Source organism: Schistosoma mansoni, assembly GCF_000237925.1.
Source record: "Schistosoma mansoni, WGS project CABG00000000 data, chromosome 1 unplaced supercontig 0010, strain Puerto Rico, whole genome shotgun sequence".
In the NCBI taxonomy this organism is placed as follows: domain Eukaryota; kingdom Metazoa; phylum Platyhelminthes; class Trematoda; order Strigeidida; family Schistosomatidae; genus Schistosoma; species Schistosoma mansoni.
The window spans coordinates 37,685-51,168 of record NW_017385987.1 but is presented as its reverse complement, the minus strand read 5'-3'; positions in this window follow the sequence as shown (position 1 = coordinate 51,168).

Genomic DNA, 13,484 nt, shown 5'->3' with positions numbered 1-13,484 from the left:
TCCACAAAATCCCTTCTGATATTGATCAACATATGCTCACTAGTGACTGGCTCCAAGAGGTATTTCCTGGAGTTTTAGTGAGAAGCCCTAACCGGTGGGGTTCAACTAGGTCTGTTGTGAGATTTTAACTCACTGAAGACATTGCTGGATATGTCGCTCAATTTCGTGGATTGGTTGAAGTTAGACATCAACACCGTTGGATGCCGGCCAGCTCAGTGGTCTAGTGATTAAGCGCTCGCGTGCGAAACTGATAGGTCCTGGGTTCGAATCTCGTGAAGCGGGATGGTGGATGCGCATTGCTGAGGAGTCCTAAATGGGACGAAACGGCTTTAAAGCAGTGCTTCCAGGTTTTCCATGGTGGTCTAGCTTCAATTGATTCATGATCTCAAGTATTAAGTTTACTAATATATTTACTTATTATAAAAGCAAATATGTTCATATCAAACTTATTCAATTGTAATTATAGTTAGCATAGTTTAGAGAAAACAACAAACATAAATGAGAGAGGATATTTTAAGTACAAACAATATATATATATATCTTCAAATCTCAGTAGACTTTAATGGTTTACCATTGACCAATTATTCTGAATATTTAACTTGATATCATTAATTATTACTTATTTGATAAATAGTAATACTATTAACCTTACGTGATTTTTTTTCTTTTTTAATATAAATATAATAATATCATTCTCTCTTTTTATGATAATATCTATCTACTTTGGAACATAATAATGAACAGTAATGTAATCAATATGAAGTAGATATTTATAAGAACATTAAGTTTTAGTAAACAATAAACGAAGAAGAAAAGGCTTCATATAGATAGATATATGGATGTATAATGTTACTAGGGATTATAGAAATAATGTCGAATAACTAACTAAATGATTCAAAGAATAAAGAGAAGGTGATTAATTATAGATATAAAATAATTATTTGTCATAATTGAAAATATGTTAGTATCTTATTAGAGAATTAACAATATATTTTCTTTGATGATAAGTTAGTTCAGTAGTGGTGGAATGTGGTTAGTAATGGAATTGAAGACATGCACCTGTTTAACATACATCAGCTAGATGTAACTGTATCCTAGAATTGGTATTCACTCTGGAAATCGAACTATTTGCTTTAAACTTTGTCTTGCTATCAAATTGGTTACTGAGTTTAGATAGTTATTCACTTTTGCAACAAGTATGAATTTTAATTTAATTTGGAATAAATTGGATTATCCTGTTATCGATGTTTTTGACTGAAATTTCATCAGTTTTAGTAAGTCTTTGATAAGTCATTGAGTCGCAGAATGAACGCCAACTCTGGGATACAAGTTCATCCAACTGATGTGTCCTGGATTTCACTGCTTGCTATATCCTATCTATTCTACACTAACTTGTATTACAATGGCCATATCGACGCGATCCGTATAGGATGTACAATTGCCAACCGAAATTGACTAAATTTATGACAAAATATCAATAACGGGACAATCCAATCCATTTCAAATTGAATTAATAGTTATGTAGGCTTAATAAAACAAATATCTAAATTACGTTAAAGAGTAAAAGTGAAAAAAACCTAGAAAACTTTAAAAAAAGATGGGTCAATCGAAGTCCTATTACAACCCATTTCGGTGTGAATCATGTCAATAGCGAGGATAACGAGAGGAGTTTGAGTACAAAAGTCAGATTTCTGAATGTGGACTCTGATAACTTTAGTAATGTGCAAAAGAAAAAATCATAAACCATGAGGTAGCTTTGGTAGCTTTATTCAAATCAACGTGGTGTTGTATATCAGTCAGTAGGCAAGAATAGAAATTTTAATCACTCTTATTTATCTTCTCATCAACCAGACCTTATAGTTAATAACGAATATATTTTTTGTTGCATCCTAATAAGTAGAAAAAGAATTGTATTTCGTGGAACGTCAGAAGTACGATTTTTCTACTCATTGGGTTATAACAAAAAAATTATTATTAACTTTCTACTCAATTTATTTGAAACTATCAAGTCCAACATTGCCTCGATACCCACAGACCTTATAATGTTCTACTATACGATGACGGACTTACTAAATCGTACATCCTATATAACTGGGTTCACAGGAGCATTTTAATTGTTAAACACACATGGATGTGAAGAACTCAGTCAATCCACCTTCGTTGATGCTTTTTATCATCATTCACTTTTGTTGCTGAGAATGTGAGCTGTACAGATTTTCTTATTCTTTGTGTTATTAATTCACATATTGCATCATTTTCGAAGTGTAACTTCAATAAAAATAATTTCTCAGAAAGATTTTTACCATTGACCTTATTTCCATCTCGTTCATATTTGTGTTAGTGAATTTAGTAGGATATTTATCCTTACTAAAAATGTGAAAGGTACAATTCCATTCAACTTTAATGATATCGTCTAAGCAAATCACTTTAATACTATTGTATTGAAAAAAAACAAGCGGAGACAAAATTACAGAATCTCTTGGTAAAATCTGAGAACTATACAGTAAATACTTCATTTGCAAAACGTTAATCAGCTGTCTCGGCCTTGATTGTTCCCTTGTTTCCACACCAATCATTCTCTGTTCTCATTCTTTTTTCCCCGATCTTCTTAGCCTTCTTCCTCTAGGCATTTTACTTTCAATTGATGATAAATACTACTTATATCTGTAGACATCATTAACACACTATGAATCAGAATTTTTACTAAATTTCTTTCATATTTGAGTGGTATTAAACTGTAGAAATAATTTTACTGTTTAATAACCAATTTATTAAAAGATAAATAGCTCCAAAGGACTCTTCTTTTAAAGTAATCTACAGAGTCAAAGGAACCGGATCGAAGGGGGGGGTCGAATCAGTATTTTATGCAGTGCTGAGGCATCGGTAATCCACAAACTCAAGCCTGACCTTTGCGTGCAGAAACGATTTGTCCAACCTCTTACCCTTTCTTGGCCCTAATTCATTTAATGGAATATCAACTGATTTTAAGGTTTGGATGATGCCTCCATAAAGAATATCTCTTTATAATGTTTCTTGCAATATTTTCAATTGGGTATCATAAAAATGATATGCTATTACTTAGCTCTTACTCAGAAATAAAAGTAATCGGTGGGTGAATATTATCATATTTACATAGTCTCTTTTAACACTATGGGGTATCATTCATGTAGAGACAGTATAATGTTAATAGATTATATATGTATTAATAAGGATTATGTCTTATATAATTAACAGTTATTGCTATAGGCAGTATTGTATTTAGGAATAATCTCAGTTTTTAATTAGTTCTTATTGAAGATAACTAATTACTTCTTGAAAAAGTAGTCAAATGGTTGTTCATTCTTTTATGTGAAATTTGTCAATTAGTCATGAACTAATTTGTTTCTTCAATCACTACCAATAGCATACATTATTTGTAAATTTAAGGTTATTAGATTTGTTGATACCTTGAGTGTGTTTTTATTCTGAGTTGAATAAATTAGGTGCAATTGTGCTGACCGATTGAAGTTAAAACGACCATGGTTACTTTTCTTTCGGGGTATGACCATAAATATTAAGAAAACAATTGTTTCCGATCTTTATCCATTATTTTAATGTCTGCCTGCAATTTCTGGCAGAATCTGTTCGTAAGACTACGTCTTTTCATTTTGATTTGATGATTTCAAGTTAGGACGTGCTTCGTGATACATTTTGATGGTTTCCACAATGTATGTCCCATTTACTTTCAGAGTCATTTCCTAATTTCCTTTTCATTTGGAAGCTGGCTTTGCTCACTAATTCTCACCTTGACGTCTACATTGGGTGTTTCTTGTTTATTTAATGATACTCCTCAGGTATGTAAGGGCTTCCACATATCTAGAGCTTTGTTATATGGAGTGATTTGGTTGGTGTCTATTGTACTTTACTTCAGGATCTTGCTTTTCCTCTTGTATATGTTGAGGCGTACTTCAGTGGAGGCCACCACCACATTGACAGTCTTCTTCTACATTTGTTGCTGTGTATGGAACAGAATGGTCAGGTCATCTGCAAAGTCTAAATCTCCTAATTGATTCCGAACTGTCTATTGTATTTCGTGTTTCCCTTCAGATGTGGGGATCTTTATAATCCAGTCGACTACCAGAAGAGAGAGGAAGGATGAGAGCAAGTAGCCTTATCTGGCACCGGTCCTCACTTGGAATGCATCTGTGAGCTGTCCTGCATGCACAACTTTGCAGTGTATTCCGTCGTATGAATTCCGTATGATGTTGACGGTTTTCTCAAATACATCACAGTGTCGAAGAAGGTTCTGTGAGATTCTCCTATCAACACTGTCAAATGCTTTCTCATAATCAAACCAGTTGATGCATAGTGAGGAGTTGCATTCAATTGATTGTTCAACGATGACCTGTAGCGTCGAGATTTGATCTGAGCACGATCGTTTCTTACGAAAGCCAATTTGGTGGTCTCAAAGTTGAGCTCCTATTGAATGTTCTATCCGGTTCAACAACACTGTGTTGTAAACTTCCCTTGTACTGATAGTACTGTGATGCCCTTGTAGTTTTCAAACTTGCTGAGATCTGCTTTCTTTGGCATCCTGATGATGCATACATCTTTCCAGTCTGTCAACATATCTTCTTTCACCCAAATCTTCCCGGAGCATGTCTGCAGATACTTCTATATCCAGCTGGTATGTTGTCTGATCCTGCTACTTTCTCACTGTTGATTTGTCTGGTAGTCATCCTGATTTCATCGACTATTGGTTGGGTACTATGTATAGAAAGGTCTGGGTGTGATGCCTCGATGTCTGATAGGTTTAGTGGGGCTGGTCTATCTAGAAGTTCTTCAAAGTGCCCTACTCACCAGTTTCACTGTTTTTAAATCTCAGTGATTAGTATGCTTTACTTGTCCTTGACTGGTCTCTATAGTTTACAATATTTCCATGCTAGTTTCTTCATTGTGTCATATAGTTGCCTAATATTTCTTTTCTTTCAGCTTCTTCCGTTGTCGTTGCCAGGTCTTATACGTATTTCTGCTAGCCAGATGTAATGCTTCTCTTCACCCACTTGTTTGCTTCTGAGCATTCCTTCTGTGTTTTGTCTTTCTCTGCTCTTGTTTGGATGTTGTCAATTCCCGTCTTCTTGTTCTTCCTTTCTTGAAGCCTTCTCAGGGTTTCGATAGATATCGATTCTTTATGATGACGTTTTTTGTGGCTCAGAACCTCCTGACATGTTGAAGTTAGTGCTTCTTTGATCCATTTCCGATTGCACTCCATAGTATTTTTCTCTTCTTTGAGTACTTCTTGTAAGGCTTGGAACCTGTTGTTGAGAGTTATCTTGAATTGGTTGAGTTTGTCGGTATCTGAAAGGAAGGTTGTATTAACCTCCTGTAATACTGTTTCTCCAATTGTCTGGTGCTTCTCCAGCTTCAGTTTCATCTTTGCAACTACCAGATGATGACCTGAAGTTATGTCAGCTTCTCTCCTTGTTCTCACATCTTCAATTGACCTTTCGAATTTTTTAGTGATGCAAATATGATCTGGTTCTGTGTAGTGTGATTTGGTGAGACCCATGTATCTTTGTGTATGCGTTTGTGGGGTAATGTTGTACCACTTATATCCATTTTGTTGGATGCACATAAGTTTGCAAATATCTCCCCATTTTCGTTCCTCCCTCCCAGTCAGTCCGTGTCGTCCCATCATACCTTCATATCCTGTGTTGTCCATCCCGACTTCGGCGATTAGATCTCCCATCAGGATGATCAGGTCTTTTCCTGTGCGTCTCGCTATGATTGGTTGCAGCCTCTCATAGAACTGATCTTTATCGTCGTCAGTGCTATCATTGATGGGCGTATAACACTGCATCGCACTCATTGTGATTACTTTCTTCGTTTCAAAGAATGCTTTGGTGATTCTAGATCCATGAAATTCCCATCCTATAAGTGCATTACGTGCTTCTTTGGACATCGTTAGAGCAACTCTTTTTTGTACAAGGTACTTTCTTTTTCATGACCAGAGTACAACAGCATCTCTCTCGAATCCAATCTTTTCTGTCCAGCTTGGGTCCAATGGGTTTCACTGACTATGAGCATCGTCAAGTTGTATCTCCTCATTTCCGTAGCTATTTGACTGGTTCTTCGGTCTCCCACATTGTCCAGTCATGTCATGTAGCTTTATTATTTATTGCTCTGGCTGTTGGAATAGAAAGCAGCCTTGTGGCTTCCAAAGAATCCCGGCCTTCACCATGAGGCGTCATAATTCTTCTGAATGAAGATCGTTCAACTCGCAGGACAGAGTTTAAATGGTTTGAATCGTTTATTCTGGTTGGCGTTTTTTCAGAAAGGTTGTTTTCTACTGGAGGGTTTTGCTGACCCCGTTATCAAACCTTCTAGTCTACTCGGTTTCGGGACCGTCAGTAACCCTATAAGGGCTACAGGCGGAGTCGTCGCCAAGTGGTATTCATGGTTTTACTATCTGCCTCCAACTTCCTGGATCATATTTTCTCTTGTCTACTTTTTTTTAAATTTTTCCTTGAAGACTCAAAATTCTAGCTTGACTTGTTGTAAAGGTCGATGGTTTTTGTAAAGTATCCCCTATCTACAAACAGGGTCTTTCCCCGTTCTACCCTTTAACTGGGATTATAATACACTTCTATGAGTAAATGAAATATATAATCCAACAAGTATGGTTGGTTTAAGTTTACTTACTGATTTATATTTTGTACAAAACTCTACAGTTAAATTTAACATTTTTGATTCAATTAAATATCTTATCTTGATAATATTTTGAAACAAATGATTGTCAAACAGATTTATTTTGTATTTTGATAAAACCCAGTTTGTATTATGCTAATTACTTAAACCTATTACTCCTCTTGAGGCACTTGTATTTTGTTAATATTTTCAATATTTCACTACAATGTTTGTTTTAAGGATGATTTAGCACTTACTTGGTAACATATATATTCCTTTTTGTTAAGCCATGAAGGTTAGGGTTTATCAAATTAGATGTAAAACTCATAAAGAATAAATAGACAGATAAGTTAGTAGACAAGTGAAAATGATTATTTATGAATGAATATTTCTTCAAAATTTGTTTAAATTGAAGTGATTACGTGAAATGTGAATCTGAGTTCTATTTTTCAATCATTCTGACTTTTAATGTTAGTTTTTTTTTGTTTTTTAATAACTAGTAGTTGTGTTTTTCATTTGTTTCCATCACATATCCTATGTTACCATGTGATGATTACAATTCAGATTGAAGTTTTATTTTTGAAGGTTATCTCTTTCTATTTTTACTCCTCAATACTGTTCGATAAATTATGAAAGAAAAGAAATTGCATAATTTTACTGTTTAAATTCAGACGGAGTTGTTAAACAGTAGGATTCGCTCAAAAAACACCCAATTTTTTTTGTCAAAGTAATGATAAATATAGAAACGGATACTGTATTGATATGATGAAAAATAAAGAATCACTTAACTATAGACGTTAATATTATATAACAATCATTTTTGAAATAGGGTAATATGAAATAACTTTGAAAGGAAGCGATAAACTTAATTTCATATAGTTGAGATCATGAGTCAATTGAAGCTAGACCACCATGGAAAACCTGGAAGCACTGGACGGCCGTTTCGTCCTATTTTGGGACTCCTCAGAAGTACGCATCCACGATCCCGCCTCATGAGATTCGAACCCAGGACCTATCAGTTTCGCGCGCTAACACTTAACCGTTGGATGCCGGCTCAGTGGTCTAGAGGTTGAGTGCTCTGGCGCGAGAATGGTAGGTCCTGAGTTCGAATCTCACGGGATGGGATCGTGAATGCGCACTATTGAGGAGTGCAACAGTAGGGTGAAACGGCCATCCAGTACTTCCAGGTTCTCTATGGTGGTCTAAGCTTCAATTGACTCATGATTTCAACTATATAAAATTACTAAAGTCTCGACAAATCCACCTTCTGATAAAACATACTCATTAATGAAATATTTCTCTCCTCATTTTCACATGAGTCAGATTAGTTTTTATTGAAACAACTATGACTGCGTCTGAATTAGTATAACAGTTTGATTATTAATGAAAAGAAAATCTATTTTGATGAATTCGAGATTATTAAAGTGAAGTTAATAGTTAACTATTTACGGAATACTCATTTCTTTTGAATTGAAGATTTAAATGTAATCAATTAACCTATATATGTATAGAATGTTCAGTTAAATCATTTTGTAGAAATATTCACTTTAGAACTGGAATCTTCATTTGATCATTATAAGTAATAAACTTTTGTATTGTATGTATTCTACATTTTTCTTTGGTCATTTTGTTTTTGGATTTGTTGGTTTTTTTAGTGCCGTTCAACAATCTGTATTCATAGATATTCAAAGTCTACTTTCAGCAACTATAAAATAGTACATTTTCGTTCTTTTATGGAAGATTAAAAGAAGAAGGTGAGCTTTTACTGAAACTAAATTATTATCGAACTTCAAATTTTTATACCCCTTATAAGCTGATGACTACATTCATCATCAGAACCACTGGTCTATCGCTAAAGAAAAGATAATAAAATTTAATTATATATCATAGTTTTATGTATCTTATGAGTTTTCAAGATTATGTGATCGATCAATATCATCTTAAAGCAGATAATTTGAACTATATAGCTTCATTCACTCTTGAGAAAATTATTACTTATTTGAGTTCATTAACAGGTGATAACTACCTTTATAAATACTTTCCCATAGTTTTTTTGTTTTTCAGAAATTATATTTGTATCTAGACTCCTCAAAATGTAGACCGGATGATATGAGACAACAATATAATAATATATATTCTGAAAATAATATTTACAGAATTCACACCAGTTTACAGGCATGATCAGATTGATATAAAAAGCAACATATAATGTAGAGAACAAACATGAAATATAAGATTGTTTTATGTTTGTTGGTTTAGTAATTGATAAGTAGTTTATATATGGCATATATTATGACAAGCCAATGCAACACCAGGGAACTTTTAATTTTTTCTTAAGTGGATAGTCTGATGACTTATGGACGCTGTTCTGTAAGGTTAATTCCAGTGCCAGAGCGAGTTATTGATAAATATCTACAACTAGAGAAAGTAAGATTAAAGCAAAGAGCACGGAACAACAAAACAATGATTGTCAAAATATGCCGGTCAGGTTACCACTGTTCATGTTAGTTATGATTCAAACGTGTTAGAGTTGCTAGTGAAGTGAGTAAATAAAATTCTTTAGATTTCCAAACAATTTTAACAAATGACCACTATTCAATGCATAGACAATATTACGATTTTATTAAACTATACTCTATTCATAGAAGAAGTACTCATTCTATATAGTTTTATTTTCATATTAGGTTACTTTCACTGAATAGATTGTGTAAGAAACGCTTGTTATCAACCTAAGCAATCTAGTTTCTAAATAAAAGTATACTGTATAAAGTTATTTATACGACCAATGTCACCTAAGATTCTTTTGAATTTTACATGAAAAAAAATCAAAAATAACTAACTTGATCCTGAATGACTCAAGAGTAAAAATATATTCATAACAAGAGTTTAATCACTGTATATGAAAGTATCTAGTCTCAGTTAACCAATATAACTAATCATTTGAAAGTGTTACAAAAATCAGTCTAAGAAACATTCCCGTTGAAATCATTAAAACAACGAAAAATCCTGCTGATCATCAGGTAAATACGTAGATGTTTGTATACAATAAAGTCATTTTATATTTGCTCTTATTCACTTTATTAGTTACCAGGTATAACTTATCTTTTTCCTTTCCATTGACTAACTCAATACATTTTAGGATTGATGGATATTTCATTACTATATCGATTGACTTTTCTTATAGACTTAGTTTTAATCAGTAAGTTATTTTCGGCTGATTTATTTTGTTCATAGTTGTTTTGAATTTATTATTAAATGTAATTTGATATAGGTAAATCTATTTTATTACTTAAGAACTTTCGTCTAAATTAAAGCGAATAGTTTCACAGTATTTGGGCACCGAGTTGATGTAAGACATTAAATAGGAATAATATACTTGTAAAATCTCAGCGAATTAATTTGAAGTAAATCCAACGTTTCACCTGGCGATCTGGTCCAAGCTTTTAAAAACTCTTACTGGCTTAATAATGGTTGTGAATGCCTATTGTTTTATTTACAATTTATCTCGGAAAAAAAACAATCAACTCCTCAATTAATTAGTTTATCAAATAAACTCTTCAAAATAAGAATTTTTTTCATGGAATTTCTTATTAACACATTCCCATGGAAACCACTAAATTATGCTAAAGTACATAGTTTGAAAATTTTGAATGGTCTTCATGTTATTTCAACGGTGGCTGATAGAAAATCTATTCTAGTCTATGAAATGTCATTGGGTTTCCTATGTATATACTTTTTGACCTACTAGTTAGTCGAGATTTGATCAATTTGAAGAATGTTGTACGATATGGACAACCGTTCCATTGTAATGTACTACCCTTGAGCAGTTCTTTAAGGTAGATATTATGGAGTTATAATACGAAGCTTTGATCTTCATAAGGTTATCAAAGTCGAGAGTAAAATGAATGTCTGATGGGGGTGTTCATTACTTTTCTAATCAAAGTGGGGATTGGATATACTTGAAAAGTGTCAATCCATGGTAGAATTCATCTCAAAATATATGTTTTTCAGAAATGAAGCAATATTTAGTTATTTTTGGAAGTAAGATAAATCATTCTCATAAAGTATGATTAAAAAAGACAATCTATCAAAATGGACGAGTGATTTACTCCAGTTACTACATAAATTAAATAACATTTTAAAGTTATCTACTGTTCCGTAGTCTACATCATTAACTGAAATTGGTTAGCCAGATGCTGGAAAGTAGAAAGCACTGGACAGCTGTTTTGTCCTAGTATGAAACATTTTGACAGTGAATTTCTATGAGCCCATAGGAGATCGTGTCACGGACCTTCAACTCTTCCAAAGCGCTTAATCTTTAAGTCACTGAGTCGGTATGTAATGGTTTATTATGTTTTATATATCAAGTAATTGTAGAATGCATAATAAGATTGAATATTCATAGAATATGAACATTTGAATATGACTTGATAAAAATAAAATAAATAAAATAGCTGAAGAAATTCTCACCTTTTAAGTTTCTGTAGAAATTACTTAATATTCTTCCGTAGTTAACAATGTTAAACTATCTTACTGCTGAAATCAAACTGTGTTTGAAAGGAGATATTAGAGCATTATAAAATAGATATTGTTGTTACAAGTATATTTTTAAACAGATTGTTGTTCTGTTTATTGTTGTTACAAGTATATTTTTAAACAGATTGTTGTTCTGTTTACCTCTAATCACAGAAAAATTACCATCGTTTTCATATATATATATATATATATATATATATATATATATATGCAAGAGAAGACGACCAATGTAGCAGTAGCCTCAGCAGCACTAGGTCTCAACATAAACAAAGGGAAAAGCAAGACTCTCCGATACAATACAACATGCACCAATCGAATTACACTTGACGGAGAAGCTTTGGAGGATGTGGAAACCTTTACATATGTGGGCAGCATCATTGATGAACACGGTGGATCAGATGCAGATGTGAGGGCGAGGATCGAAAAGCAAGAGTAGCATATTTACAGCTAAAGAACATCCGGAACTCAAAACGACTATCAACTAACACCAAGATCAGAATTTTCAATACAATTGTCGAGACAGTTCTATTGTATGGGGCGGAAACCTGGAGAACTACGAAAGCCATCATCCAGAAAATACAGGTGTTTATTAACAGTTGTTTACGCAAAATACTTCGGATCTGTTGACCAGACACTATCAGCAACAGTCTACTGTGTGATAAAACAAACCAGATCCCAACGGAAGAATAAATCAGGAAGAGGCGCTGGAAGTGGATAGGACACACATTGAGGAAATCACCCAATTGCGTCACTAGACAAGCCCTTACATGGAATCCTGAAGTCCAAAGGAGAAGAGGAAGACTGAAGAACACATTACGCCGAGAAATGGAGACAGACATGAGAAGAATGAACAAAAATTGGATAGAACTGGAAAGGAAAGCCCAGGACAGAGTTGGTTGGAAAATGCTGGTCGGTGGCCTATGCTCCATTGGGAGCAAGAGGAGTAAGTTTTATATATATATATAATACTAAGTGACTTTATGGTATCTATTTTTACCGTTATAATTGTGTAAACTTTGCCATAATTTTGATTTTAAATATTATAGGTTGTAAGCAGCTGATGAGAACCTAACGAAATCAAATCCGTACATGTTTTTCTACTCAATTCTTTATTCTTGCTCTATTCAAGATAATAGAAGGAAATAAATCTATGAAACTAGCTAAAAAAAAGGGACAATTGAGAATGATTAAATAACTACTGATTATTCCATTGAAACCAGTAAATCGTACCTTTTATAACTAATTTAATAATTTCAGTAATATCTACTATTCCATAGACATATCATAGTGAACAGAACACTAGTTGGGGACAATCGAATGAAGTTAGACAGAAATTACAGACAATCTTACTAAATTCTGATAACCATACAACAAATAGTTAATTTGTAAATTAACAATCAATTGTCTCAATGTTCACTGTTCCTTCTGCAAATATCAGTTCAACTTCTTTAATTTCATTGTTCATGCATTTTCTTACCATTTGCGCTTCATTTCAGTTCGTTCCTTATCGGTCTTCTGCCAAAATACATTCTCTGCCTGACCATCGCCATATACTACTTATATGGATATAAGTAGACCACACTACAATATAAATGCAAAAAGTTATCAGCTACACAAATGATAACACTTAATAGTCTATACAAAAGCCGTTGGAAAATATCACAAATCAAATGATGTGAACAATTAAACCATTCATCTATGGAAATGATTATTCTATTTAGTTTACTATTCATCATATTTATATTTGAAAAAAGAAAATAGACAGTTAATTGATTAGACTTAATTCAGAAATTTTTATCAGATTTTTTCTTCGACTTATGTGAAATGATCATGTGTTGTTTAAGAAAACAATTGGTTAGATTGAAATACATGTCTCATATTGAATACAGTGTAGACAGAGGGAGAAATATCCATATTAATGGTTAGTTCATCTCATTAAAACGGTAAAATAAAAACAGATATTGTAATTCTTGTCGGGTATGAGTTAGTTTCTTACTGTGGACAACGGTGAACGGTCGCGCAATATCGAAGATTGGTTGAAGTTAGACATTAACACCGTTGGATGCCAACTCAGAGGTCTAGAGATTAGGCGTTCGCGTGCGAGACTGAAGGTCCTGGGCCGATTGTGACCAAACCTATATGTTTATTGGACCAAGGATACTATCCATTTGTGTAACTGACAGGAATTAAATAATCAATGATTATGAACCAAAGAAATAAACAAAAATGTTATTGATAGATGAAGTAAATTTTTTCACTTCTTTATGAGTCCATTTATCTTT